General features: G+C 40.9%; 1 protein-coding gene across 1 annotated transcript in view; it reads left to right on the forward strand.

The window, feature by feature from the left end:
* LOC131663665 (moesin/ezrin/radixin homolog 1) overlaps positions 1-13,641 on the forward strand; it is a 458,293-nt gene that overhangs the window by 84,271 nt on the left and 360,381 nt on the right. The window lies entirely within an intron of this gene.

Raw genomic sequence — 13,641 nt, forward strand, 5'->3', positions numbered from 1 at the left:
GGAGACCTCAACGTGGTGCCAGACGCTTTGTCTAGGGCCTATGAGGAGGGAGTGGTAGAAGTGGGTGCCATGACTCATCAGCCAGAAACTGCCGATGCCTGGTATTTACAGAAGTACCGAGAAGTATGCCAGGATCCCCGTTCTCAGCCTACCTGGAAGGTAGTTGGAGGGAGGCTGTAACCATTACAATCCAACAGAAGATAGCGAAGGGTCCATCGATAATGAGGAAGCCTGGAAGCTTGCGGTTCCCGCTGAGAAATGGCACCAAGTGCTCGAAGAGGTACATGATGCACCAGCAGCGGGCCATCAGGGGAGAGAACGGACATTCTCCAGGGCTAGGCACCTGTACTTCTGGCCTAAGATGTATGAGCAGGTCAGAGAGTACGTGAGGAGTTGCCCGGTCTGTCAACAATGCAAGGCGGAACAAAGGCCGCCTTGCGGGGTAATGGGTCGTCGAGAGGTCTCGCGACCCTGGCAGGTGGTGGCCAGCGATATTACGGGCCCATTCCCAAAGAGCTCAAGAGGGTTTAAGTACAACTTGGTCTTTTTGGACCTGTTCACTCGGTGGGTTGAGTGCGTACCCATACGCAAGGCCAATGGAAGGACCATTGTGCGGGAGTTGCACGAGAGAGTGGTAAACAGGTTCGGCGCGCCCGAGATATTCCTTTCGGACAATGGAACAGAGTATAAGAATCAGGATGACGATGCCTACTTTCTGAGGAACGGCATCCGGCGCGCCCTCACTCCAGTCTACCACCCACTAGCCAACCCTACGGAGCGAGGGAACAAAACCCTCAAGACCATGCTCATGTCATACGTAGAGCGTGATCATAAGAGCTGGGACGAGCACCTGCCAGAGTTCAACTTCGCGTTGAACTCGGCAACTCATAGCGCGACAGGCTATAGCCCGGCTATGCTCGTTTTCGGACGACAACCCACTCCTCCCTCGACCTTTAGAAGGGCCCAGGATCAGCTAGTCCGAGAAGCTTCTGAGGGCCAGGAACTAACCGAATGGGGTAAGCACATGCGCCTATTGCTCAACTTATGGGAACGCGCTGGCTCCAAGTCCAGGGAGGAGGCGGATCGTCAGGCGGTCTATTACAACAAGAGGAGATGTCAGGCCGACTTTAGGGTTGGGGACTGGGTGTAGAAACGGAACCGTATCCTGTCTTCCGCGGCTCAGGGCGTGTCGGCGAAGTTGGCGCCGAAGTATGCTGGCCCGTATATTATCGAGGAGGTATGTAGGACCAATACCTACCTCCTCGGTAACCAGCAGGAGGTATTGCCCGAGCTGGTCCACGCCAAGGACCTCAAGCCCTATTTCGGCCCATTCTCGGACCAAGACAACGAGGAGCCGGAACGAGGGGACTCAACGCCGCTGGATAAAGAGGAGGGCGCAGGTGACCCTTCCACGAAGGTCGAGGGTCCCAGCGGGGATCCTCTATGTGAGCGCACCGCAGCAGCATCCCCCGCGAATGCGTGCGATGAGTCCGTAGCGGCTCCAAAGACGCTGACCGAGGTGCCGGCCAAGCGAGGCCGCGGTAGACCGCGTAAGAACCCCGTGAGTGAGCCCCAGGCGTCGGGTAGCAGTGACCCGGAGGGCGAGAAACCAAAAGGAAGGGGCAGGCCCCGTAAAACCACCAAGCACGTGCAGAAGGGTGTCCTGCCAATTCCCCTCGCCAATAAGCCACACGAGCGAGTGAAGCACAGGGGACCGGGACGTCCTCGTAAAGCGTAGCGTCAAGCGTGACACGACGGTTAGGTTAAGGGGCAAACCTGAGATATCCCTTGACCGCACTCTTCTCTTTTACAGATGAAGAGGAAGCTGGTGATTGGTGGAGAGGCCTTCGAGGTGGCCACCCGGATGCTCCTCGATCTGAAGCTGGGCCCGGATGCCGATCGGCTGATCGGTAAGGTCAGGAGTTTTGTCCGGGCCCAGGTGGAGGTGGCCACCCGAGAAGACCGCCCACGCCAGCGGGTGGACGACTTCCTCCGGGAGGGGTTAAGGCCGCCGCCAAGGAGGGCGCCAACCCGGGAGGCGTCCACCTAGACCGACGGTCCGTTTGAAGAGGACCGTCGGTCGTCGTCCACCGTGGTCCAGATAAGGGGGAACATTGGCGCTACCCTCGCCACAAGGCACCAGGAGGCGTCGATCGATGATGTGGGTGTGTGGTGGCCCGGGTGAGGGCAATAAATGTGTTTTTTTGTAAGAGTGACGTGTGGTGATTTCTTCCCATCCTTCTCCTGTCCTTAGAGTCGCGATCAGCGAGGTAGTTCGGTCCGGTAGTCCGAATCTAGGAGGGGGCTGCAACGATTGCCGGAAATCGTTAGGACTCGCGTGAACTGCTGAGCGTGGCTAAGCGTAATAGCCGTGATCGGTTTGGGTTAGATAGAGAGAGAGAGAGAGGACGCGTTAGGGGCAATGACCGGGAGGGGAGAGCTAGCGAACCAGTATGACTGTGTCCTTCAGTCCGCCTACAACGTAGCTTATCGAGTCAGAAGCAACGACGTGTTTTCCATCCGAGTGATACACGGGAAGGTCAGGTGAATAATTAGTGAGTGGCGAGGCGAGTGTGCACACTGCGAAACGTGTGCACCAACAGTGGTGATGACAGTCAGAGTGGGGTGACGGGTGCGCACACTGCACAACGTGTGTTGCACCGGCAGCAGCAACAACCACCCGAGCAGTTTCCACTGCACGGCGTAGCAACCACCGCAGAGGGTATTGCAGAGGAGACTCGCGATTTGCGTGAGTGGATACGGTTGGTCACCGTATCCTCATCGAATTAGCGGTAAGTGCGCTGCACTTTGTCATACGGTTTGCGTGCGGTCCCGCGCAGCGTGCGTGGTGAGTTTTAGGTAGCGAACGCGCTAATAGTCCGCGACGTCCGCGAGATCTACTCTCTCTCTCCCCATTCAAATTATTGTGTCGAAATAGCGTCCGTTAGGCTCTCGGCAAATCGTCCCTTGTACAGGTTTAGTTTTTGTTTAATAAAGTGGTTAGAGATCAATAAGAGACGTTCTTATTATTTCGTCTACCCTTTGTCCGGTGTCGGTGTTATTGTTTACATATGATTCGAACGCGCCGGTAATCCAGCACGGATCGCGAAAGCATAGAAGGAGCTGTTCGTCGACCTAGTTGTCTGCAGCGGCCGACGGAGCGCTGGCAAGCAAGCGCATCAGCGCCCCGTCCGGAGAGTTCGCACACCTAAGTTGGATCACTGAGAGAACTCGGCGCATGCGTACACAGGAGCGAGGTGAGTAAGTGTGCTTGAAGCATACAGCTAACAAGGCACCGTTTGACCGTCGTGATAAGTATATTTACTAGGGATAAGCGGCTATACGGCAGCCTGTTACAATAAATTTAAGTACGTAGATTCAGAATATAATAACACAAATTGCATTTAATTATGAAATAATAATAAATTATTATTATTATGCAAAGTTGATTTAATTATTACGCTAACATTATGAAATGTTAGAAAAATGTAAATAATCCATATGCAAAATGAATAAGTATAGAACATGAATTGGTTTCATTAATAACAGCTGAATAATAATTGATATTAGTAAATAAACAATTAATAATTTATTTAAACATAAGCTGCATATAAAACGAAAGTATTAATTTTATACTTGATAATGATAGCTTTATGATTTAGGAATTTTAGATAATTAATCTAATAATTGCATTATAAGATTAGGAAAAACCGTTACAAATATAAAAAATTAGTTATAATTCAAATGTTATTAACTAATTTAAATATTTATTTTTAGAAAATACTTCCAAATTTAATCAACTATAAAGTTATATAAAAATTTAATAATTATCTATTGTATATATTGTAATATCACGTTAATTAACTATATTAGTTAATAACTTTTGACGACACTATTTGCGATAATTGTATATATGAAATCAACAAATAACAAATTTTGTATAGTTTACATGTGTTAAAAGCTTAATATTAATGGTTATTTACTTGTAAATTAAGAAAACTCATTTCTCAAAATTCGCGAATGTCTCTCGAATGTTCCATGACATCTCTCCTGCAAAAATAAGCGGGAAAATCTGTTTATAAATAGGCCCACCTTTGCACAGGCTAGCATTCACTTCTAGCCTTGCAAAGTGAGCGCATGAGTCTTAATAAACTTGGCTAATACGTAAGTTCTTTCTCTCATTGTGATTAACTGAGCAAGACTGTTCCTTCCTTATAATTCGAGCTTGACTTATAGAACATCTCGCGCTATAAGAAACTTGGGCCGAATTATATCCTATCTAAGAAAGACTTTAGCTCTGCTTATGGGACAATTCGCACCATAAGAAACTAGGGCATTGTCTGACTTTCCTTGAAACATTGTACTTATTTATGTATATTTGATTTATTTATTATTATTAGAATACATTTGATTTATCTATTTATTTTATAGACAAGTAGAGTAAAATTATTGGAAACAAATTCTTACTCATTAGCTGGATACGAGAGTTCGAATTATTATTATTTATAAGTGATACGAACATCGCAATAAGATTTAGTAAAAATTTCATAAATGTTGTTGCTACGAATTATACTATCTAAATTGTCATACATAGTTAACAACATAATTTTGTTGAATTCTATAATCTTTAGCTTTAGGTAGGTTAATATAAAAAAAGTTGTCCATATGAAGAATTCTCGAGGTCACTCGGGTACAGAACAGTATTAATTTGGTAATATATTCGGCCGTAAATTTTAAAACAATGTAGATCAGATCGAAACGATTCAAAATTAACCAAATTAGCATTAAACGAAGCAAATGATAAAGAATTATTGCGATGATCGTATACGTTCGAAAAATGTCAATGTCGATGACTTAGTGTGTTATCCATTAAATAAATTGAAAAGATCATATGGAAAATCTGGAAAGGGATCCAATTTTACTAACCTGTGACTACAACAGTCATTGAATATTTAGCTTGACAGTATTGTCACAAAACAGTCATTCACTCTAAGTAATCTTTTTCACGTATAAGTTTCTGTGCAATACGATTGTTGTCAATCATACATTGACGAGCAAGTTATCGTTCACATTGTTGATTTTCTGTTTTTCGTTATCGTTTGTTTTGTTGATAAGTCTCTGTTTCTTTGTCAATACATTTTCTACTACCCATTTTTTCAAAATAATTAGTGAAAAATAGTTTCTATAAATTGTCATTGACTTTTTAACCAACTATTAGTTTTGTGTAAAACACATTCATAATATAATTTTAACCAATTCAAATATTTAAAATTTTTTTATAATTATCTACTTAAATAAATAAATATATTACGTGAAATAATTGATTTCTTAGAATCTAGGTTTTCATATATTTTTGCTTTGGCTTGGTTTTAGTTTCATTTTGGTTTAGTTTAGATGTTTTTTTGGTTTGGTTTAGTTTTAATTTCATTTGTTTTTGATTCTTATTATAATTAGTTATATATTTTATACATATTGTGACGGTAAACGTCAAATTAGCGCTGACTATTTAGCTTAATTGCTGCCTGTGAGGGCAGCACCTGCCGGGGGGACAGAATAGGTAACGAAGGAATTCGGCACGCGAGCAGACGGAACGCGCGCGACCGAATTTGAACCAGTGAAGCCTAGACCATCATAGTGTCCGTCCGCTTACGCTACCGCAACTAACGATTCACGTGCCGTTGACGTCTATACGCATCGAAAAAGCAACAGCCAGTGATCCAGGATTGCAGCCGCCAAGGTGCTGTCCAGCTACGAGCTTGAGGCCAGAACGAGAGAGAGGGTGTGAGGTTTCGCCATCGAGAGCGAAACCAGTGTGTGCGCGCATTCGCGACCCGCGAACAATAAAAACAATAAACAACCGTTCCGTGCTGTGCGACTTGTCGTGGTTTTCTCCGATCGCCTGCAGTTATAAGGTAAGCTGGCCAGCTTAATTTCGCGATCGCGATTATACGAATAATAATTTGGTTCTAACGTTCGATGCGTGCATGTAACGGCTCTAATAACAAAGAGCAGCGAGCGTACCGGCAAAGCGTGTTGTCGATGAGCGAGCGTGCATGTAAACAAACGCGCGGGCCGACCTTTTGTGAATTTTGAGGGACAATAAAAGATCCAATTCACATTACTAACAAGTGTTTTCATTGATTCTCTCATCTCACGTAGCTTCCACTCATTTTAGTATAGGTTATTAACGATTAGTGGTTGACCGACGCATATTTTCTCGTGCTCTCCCGGATAAGTAGTGAGCATTGACAATTACGCGTGTCCTTTTAATATAATCGCGCGAATATAACAATTAAACGGTTTTTACCCGTTACAATATTTATAAATATTAATTCGTAATTAAACAATGTTTTGAAATTTATTATTAATAATTAAGTTCATACAAAGATTGGGCTAGATGAAATGTTAAAATTAATCTGGTTTGATATAAATAGCATTACGAATTTGTGAATTCAATACGAAATTCAAACCTATGATCTTCTTGAAGAATAACCTAAAAAAATAAATAATGTAATGAAAAATAAATATCATAAATCAATCTATAGTCAAAAACTTCATAACCGGAAGTAATACAAATCATACGTTCTGGGTACTGCTATAAATATGTACTCCAATTAGGAAACTGCAAATAATTTTGAAGTTTTATCAAAATATCTTTTCTGATACATAAAAATAATATTATTTTATTTTAAATTTATTTAAATATACTAATAATAAAAAAATTAATATTGTAAGATATACTTCATAAAACGCATTGAAAGCATAATGTTTAGGAATATTTTCGATTCGTTGATTATTAATTTAATGAAATACTAAAGCGTTTTCCATTAAAAAAATAAATAATTATTTTTATTTTTATGACTTTAAATACTAAGTACAGGTACTTAGTTTATCTCTGCAGCGTTCCACGTAGACGTAGTTCTTGAAGTTACAATAACAATAACAATTTCAAGCATGAAATACATTGCTCATCAATCACTTTTACCTACATACACCAAAATCAGGCGAACTTGAAAGTTTTGTATCTCAGTTGGAAATTATCGTATCAAAAGAAAACCGAAGTGCGCTTTTAAGGTTTGTAACGGGGTAAAACCATTTAATTATATTTTATTCGCGCAATTATACTAAAAGGGACGCGCGTAATTATTTATGCTCAATACATAAATCGGAGAGCATGTGAAGAGAGGCGCCAGTCAACCAATAATTCTTAATAACCTATAATGAATTGAGTGGAAGCTGTAAGGTGTGAGCGAGTCGGAAAAACACTTGTTAGTAATGCGGACTAAACCTTTTATTATTCCTCAAATACTACACAAAGTCGGCCCGCGCGTTTTTTTACATCGACGCTCGCTCATCGACAACGTACAATGTCGGGACGCTCGCTGCGCTTTGTCAATATCGCTATTACATGCACGCTTCGGAAACGACACTTTATTTGTTAATCATGTAACCGCGATCGCGAGATTAAGCTGGCCAGCTTACCTTGTTATTGCAGACGTACGGAGAAAACGACAGTCACACACTGCAAGGAATTGTTTTTGTTCGTTTTTGTCGCCGGTCGCGAATACGCGCACACACGGTTTCGCCCTCGATGGCGAAACCACACACACTCTGCCGATCTCCTGGGGCCTGTGCTTCCTCGCTGGCTCGGGTCTCTCCCTTAGGCTGCTGAATGGCACCTCGACGACGGCAGTCACAGCTAACCGGTACTCCTGTGCGTCCTTCTTTTTAACGAGTGGGCGATAACGGCACGTAAATTGTTGGTAGCGAAAAGAAAAGCGGGCGGACACAATGATGGTCTAAGCTTCACTAGTTCGGTTTCAATCGCGCGCGTTCCGTCTGCTCGCGTGCCGAATTCCTTCGTTACGAATTTCGTCCCCCCGGCAGGTGCTGCCCTCACAGGCAACAATTAAGTTATATTATCAGCGCTAATTTGACGTTTACCGTCACAGGTTATTGTAATAACTTTCATTTAACACGTAAAGAAAGTTGAAAAATAAAAAACTCTGTTTATTTACGATAAAAAACAGATTTAAAAGTTTTAATTTTTTAACCTCGATTCAAATCAACGTCAATTTAGAACTAATAATAGGAGGACAAACATTCCAATAGAGATTAAAATCTAGCCCATTCTCCTTTACGAAGACTACCCGTGGGTTTTCGTGCGGTCTTTTTTACCGGAGTTAGTCATTTTTGTAAAAAAACAGCCTTTTTTAAAATCTATCATTACCTCGAGTTCTATTAGTTTAGGGAAAAATATTATTAAGAAAAAAGTTTTGTTTTATGCCCCAAAACACGAAAATAAAGTTAAAATAAAGAAAGGGAAAAATTTTTTTTACTCGTTTAATCTGCTTTTATTACACTGTAATTTTGCTGTATATATTGTTTAGTTATATAATTATTTATTTGTTTATTCTTAATTTATTGATTATTTATTGATGTTTTTTGTTAAATAATTTTAAAAAATGTTAAAAATAATGAACTTAATTAAGTTACCCTTTTTTTGTAATTTAATGCAGCCCTCGATATTTTAAAACCAAATATTAATGAAAATTAATTAATTCTTATTTTTTTAAGGACTTTATTAAGGACTTTATTTTCCAGTTTTAGGGCATCAAACAAAACTTTTCTCCATGACATTTTTTTTTTAAACCAATAGAACCCGAGGTACTGATAGATTTAAAAAAATCTCTTGATCTCGGTGGGTATATTTGTCCTTCTATTACTAGTTGTAAACTGACATAGAGTTGAATCGAGGTGAAAAAATGGTGTCGGCTATCCGCAAATGGCGCTCCGATAAGAGGACGCGGACGCCCGATCAGCTAATGCCGTTAACTCCCATAAGAACATACGATTAGCCCCGAGACCTCGCGAAAAAACACCTCTCAGGACACGCCCAAATCGATGCGCACGATCCTTACACTCCCGGACACACTATCACACACAGCAACCCGGATCGACACTCCCCCAGAAAGTCAGACAACAAAAAAGGTCGCAGTCGAAATCAGCTGATCCTGCTGGCTAACGCCCTTGGGGAACACTGTACATACACACTAATACCACTGAACGTCCAATTAGCACACCCGAAGGACTGTCGGAAATACACACACACACGCATGATTGACCTCACGCGCCCAGGGGAGCAACAGGAACAGCGGTAATGGGACGCGAAATTAATGCGTAAGCCGAGCGGCGGCCGTGTTGCGACGCGCTTGAGCTAGACCGAGAGAGGGGCAACCGAGCGTATGAGTGCAAGTGAGACGACTGATAGGAGAGCGATCGGGTATGAACGGGGGGATAGCGTAGAGCATGCATGTAAGCGAGATAGACGATACCGATATTTATATAGGGGCGATCGGTAGGGGTAACGAGCGTGTGCGCGTAAAGGATAGGTGATAACGACGCGAAACTGACCAACGCGCGTGACTAGACCGACCAATGACAAGTAGGATAGGAGTAGATTGACGAAAAGGGTAAAACCGACGTTATCTAACTAACAAATTAGGAAATTTGGCGCCAAGGCCCGATCAGTAATAAAATTGCGCGGGCTAAAATACTAATATAGACGGCGCTGACTTAGCAACAATTTAGACCAATGAGATAAAAACCCGCAACCGGGGGAGATAAGCAAGGAGAAGCGACCCGCCGCGGCAGTAGCAAGCAGTGTAGCTGCAACGATTGACTGACTGCGCCACTGGTGTCAGTTGAGGCCGGAAGATGAAATTAAATAAATTTTTCCATCTCCCTCTCTCTCGTCACATATGTTATGTAATTAATAATTACAGTTTTATTTAATGTCTATCCGTGTATTACACTCAAGGAGACCAGACGTTTTATTACGCCTTGTTCTCTTGTAATCAAAGTCAATTAATAAAGTGTAGTGACAGTTGAAAATCAAAAGTAGAGTTTACCCTAACTGAAACAGATTTTTTCCTTTCTCTAGGTAATTGTTTCATAGCAGGTAGCGATTATAATGGCGAAGTACCCATGGTGGAGTTCAAGATCTCAAGCTACAACTTCTAAAAGAAAAATACTGTACGAAATACTACGTAAAAACAACTATGTTCCAATATCTACTGGAGAGCCGACATACTGGCCATCAGATTTAATAAGATACCAAATCTGATAGACTTTGCAAATGTAAAAGGTATAAATAAAAAACTCTTTGAAGTATTGTTATGTTTGGACTTCACTTCAGACTATTCCCCAATACTAATAACTCTAAAAACTCACGTGATTACGACAGTTAATAGCTGCACGAAAATTGACAGGGTAAATCATTCTTCTTTTATTGATGAAAGTCATAAATGTAAAATACCCTCAAATCAGATACTGAAATAGAAAATGATATGAAAACTTTCAATTCACTCTTAGTTAAAGCTCTACATAAAAGTTCTACTATTATAAATATTAGAAAATCTCAACAATTTACGTCGAACAAATTTCCTTAAAAAGTAAAAGAAAAAAAATTGCTAAGAAAAAGATATCAACTAAACTAGATCAAATCAATACAAAATAATTTTAAATAAAGCAGTTAAAGAACTTAAAAAACTACTGTATCAGAAGAAAAGCTTTCAAAACATGCCAAAGAAACTTAGAGAATTGAGTCCAACTGAAGCAACGGATTCTCATTATGGAAAGCCATCAGGAGACTCAAGCGATCAATAACATTTATCCCACCTATCAGAAAACCATGCGGCAGGTAGGCTAGATCTAATGAGGAAAAAATTGATAATTTCGTTAACCGTTTATATACAATATTCAAATCTCACCAAAGAGTAATCACCGAACAAGAAGAGAACGCCTTACTTGAAGACATAGGCGTCCAAGATAGTATGTACACCTATTGGAGCAGTCAAAATAAAGGAAGTATTACTCATAGTCAAAAATATAAAGAATAAAAGAGCATCGGGCTTTGATAACATTACAGAAATAATTATTAAAAAATGATCTAATATCGCAAAAAGATATGTAACAATTATCTTTAATGCATGTCTTCATCTATATTATTTTCCAATTCAATGGAAAATGGCTGAGATTATTTTACTTCATAAACCCGGTAAAGAAACCGAACTGATAACATCTTACAGACCGACTAGTCTTCTGTCCGTAATATCCAAAATTTGTGAAAATTTTTTCTTTGAAAGCAGAATTAACCCAATAATGTGTAACGGAGAATTAGCGATTGTTCCCGTCTGGATAGCTTGCGGCCGTCCGCACAAATGATTTATTCAGGAAGCAAAAGACGTTCCCACGACTGAATAACGCGTCGAGCATAAACACGTTAAACGCACTGATTCGAAGTCAGGATGAGGAGTGATACAGCGGCGAATAAACACAACAGCTGATTAACACACTAATCCTTTAATCGTCAACAATACGGTACAAGATGGCGATCTCGCGCTTATACACTACGAGCGGCACAATAATAAATCCGAACGCGAAGGTGAATCGGTGGCTGATCAGTCTGCCGATTCCCTGTCTAAAACAAAATGTTACAACAAATACCCGACAAAACACTTTCCGCCGTTAATCTATCAACGGGGTAGCCAGCAGATCTGTCGTGCTGCCACCCATAAGCTGGCGCCCAAACATGCAAAAGAGAGAGAGAAACAAGAGAAAAACACGGCACCGACCGATCTTCAGCCTCTCTGACGGCTAGAGCACTCTGCAGTGTGACGTCACTGGTGTGCTCCTCGCTGACCGTCTCGCTGGTGTTTGTTGTCGTCGCTGTTTATCTTCTTGCTCGTCGTCTTGCTAGCTCCACACTACTGCTGCCTCAATCCGTTGTTTCGCTCGATGATTGTTGTTGTCGTTGTCTCCGCCGCCTTTCTGCTGCTCGGTACTGCAGCGCGTCCAAACCTGTGGGTAACCTCGCCGGTTACCCACAGCACCGGTGCCGGGTATCCTTCGGGACACGGCTGGGCGCGACCCAGTCTCACACTCAAATACTCGTCCGCGCACCGGGCGTGTCTCCGAAAACGAAAAGACGTCGATAAGGTCGCGGGGCCAACTCCGGAAAACTATTGACTTTCGGTTTAATCCGCGCGCGCGGCTTCCTCTGCCCACAGCCTACCAGAAACTCTCTCGAATTTCCCACGATCATCCGCGCTTCGAGCGCTCTCTCTCTTCCTCTTCTTCTGTGCCCTCTCCATCGCTCCAGTCGTCAGCTCAGCCCGTGTTCAGCACCTCGTAAACAGAAATCCAAGCATGAATGTGTGTACCACACGCACACAATCTCAGCTTGGCGCGGCGCACAGACATTTGCGAGAGCCAGATGGACGAAATTGGCCTAGCCGAGATTCTCCGATACAAATAATTAATAGAAAGCTTACTCTAGATCACCTATTTGGCTTTAAATGCAATCACTGCACAATAGAACAGGTTAACGTAGTAGTGTCAGCTGTAAAAAAATCTATAGAAGAAAAAGAATATTGCATCTACATATTACTAGACATCATACAATCCTTTAATAAAGTCTGGCATGAAGGTCTTTTGCATAAATTAAAAAGACTTTTCCCAGAAAATTATTACGAACTACTCAAGTCATATCTTCAAAATAGAAAATTTCAAGTAAAAATAAATAAAAAACATTAAAAAAACAGAAAATAAAAGCAGGAATATGGCAAGGTAGTGTACAAGGACCAAATTTGTATTTATTATTCAACGCTGATGTTCCAAAATTTCTAAAAATCATGACAGCTACTTGTACAGACGACACAGCCATTCTTATATTTCACTCAGAAGCAAAAATAGTAACTGGAATAATATAAAATTATATTAGTAATCATCTACAAAACTGGACAATTTAAGTCAATGAAAGTAAATCAAAGCATACAATTTTCATATTAAGAAAAAATACCTGCCTACTTATTAAATTAAACAATAAACTCATTCCACAAAGTAGTCATGTAAAGTATTTGGGTATTCATGTAGACACGAGGCTCAGATGAAAAAAGCACATATTTAGAAAACGCAAATAACTGAGATGAAAGTGGAGGAAAATATAATGGCTAATTAGAGAAAAATCAGAGCTCACAATAGAAAATATAATACTGCTTTACAAATCAATAATCAAACCAATCTGGACCTATGGCATTCAACCGCCTCAAACTCAAACATAGAATACCTAGAAAGATTCCAATCCAAAGTACTAAGAAATATCGTGAGGGCCCCATGGTTTGTACCAAATGACATCATCCGTAATGATCTGCTGATACTATCAATAAAAGAAGAAATTAAAACGTTTTACAAAAAATATAACCCCAGACTCCAAAACCACTCAAACGTGTTTGTTGATGAGCTCCTCAGGACAAGGATCACCACTATCATATTACAAAAATAAAATGTAATTGATATTCAATAAAACCAAAATTTTTATAAATATTTAAACATATAAATAAGAAATCATAAATTATATATGCAAATTAAGAATAAGCATAACACTCACAGGAGTAATAAGCTTCATTATTTGTTAATTTTCGGAATAGCAAGCTCATTTACTTATTGTCTACCTCGTTAGTCGATAAGTAAATGACGTTAGATAGATTGTAAATAAACCTAGAGTCACGTGATCCCTTTTTATTTTGTAACGTTGTTTCTTCTGCTATGTCACGTAATAAGTTTGAAGAGATCAAATCA

The sequence above is a fragment of the Phymastichus coffea genome, unplaced genomic scaffold, assembly GCF_024137745.1.
Source record: "Phymastichus coffea isolate CEN01 unplaced genomic scaffold, Cenicafe_Pcof_1.1 PCOF00037, whole genome shotgun sequence".
In the NCBI taxonomy this organism is placed as follows: domain Eukaryota; kingdom Metazoa; phylum Arthropoda; class Insecta; order Hymenoptera; family Eulophidae; genus Phymastichus; species Phymastichus coffea.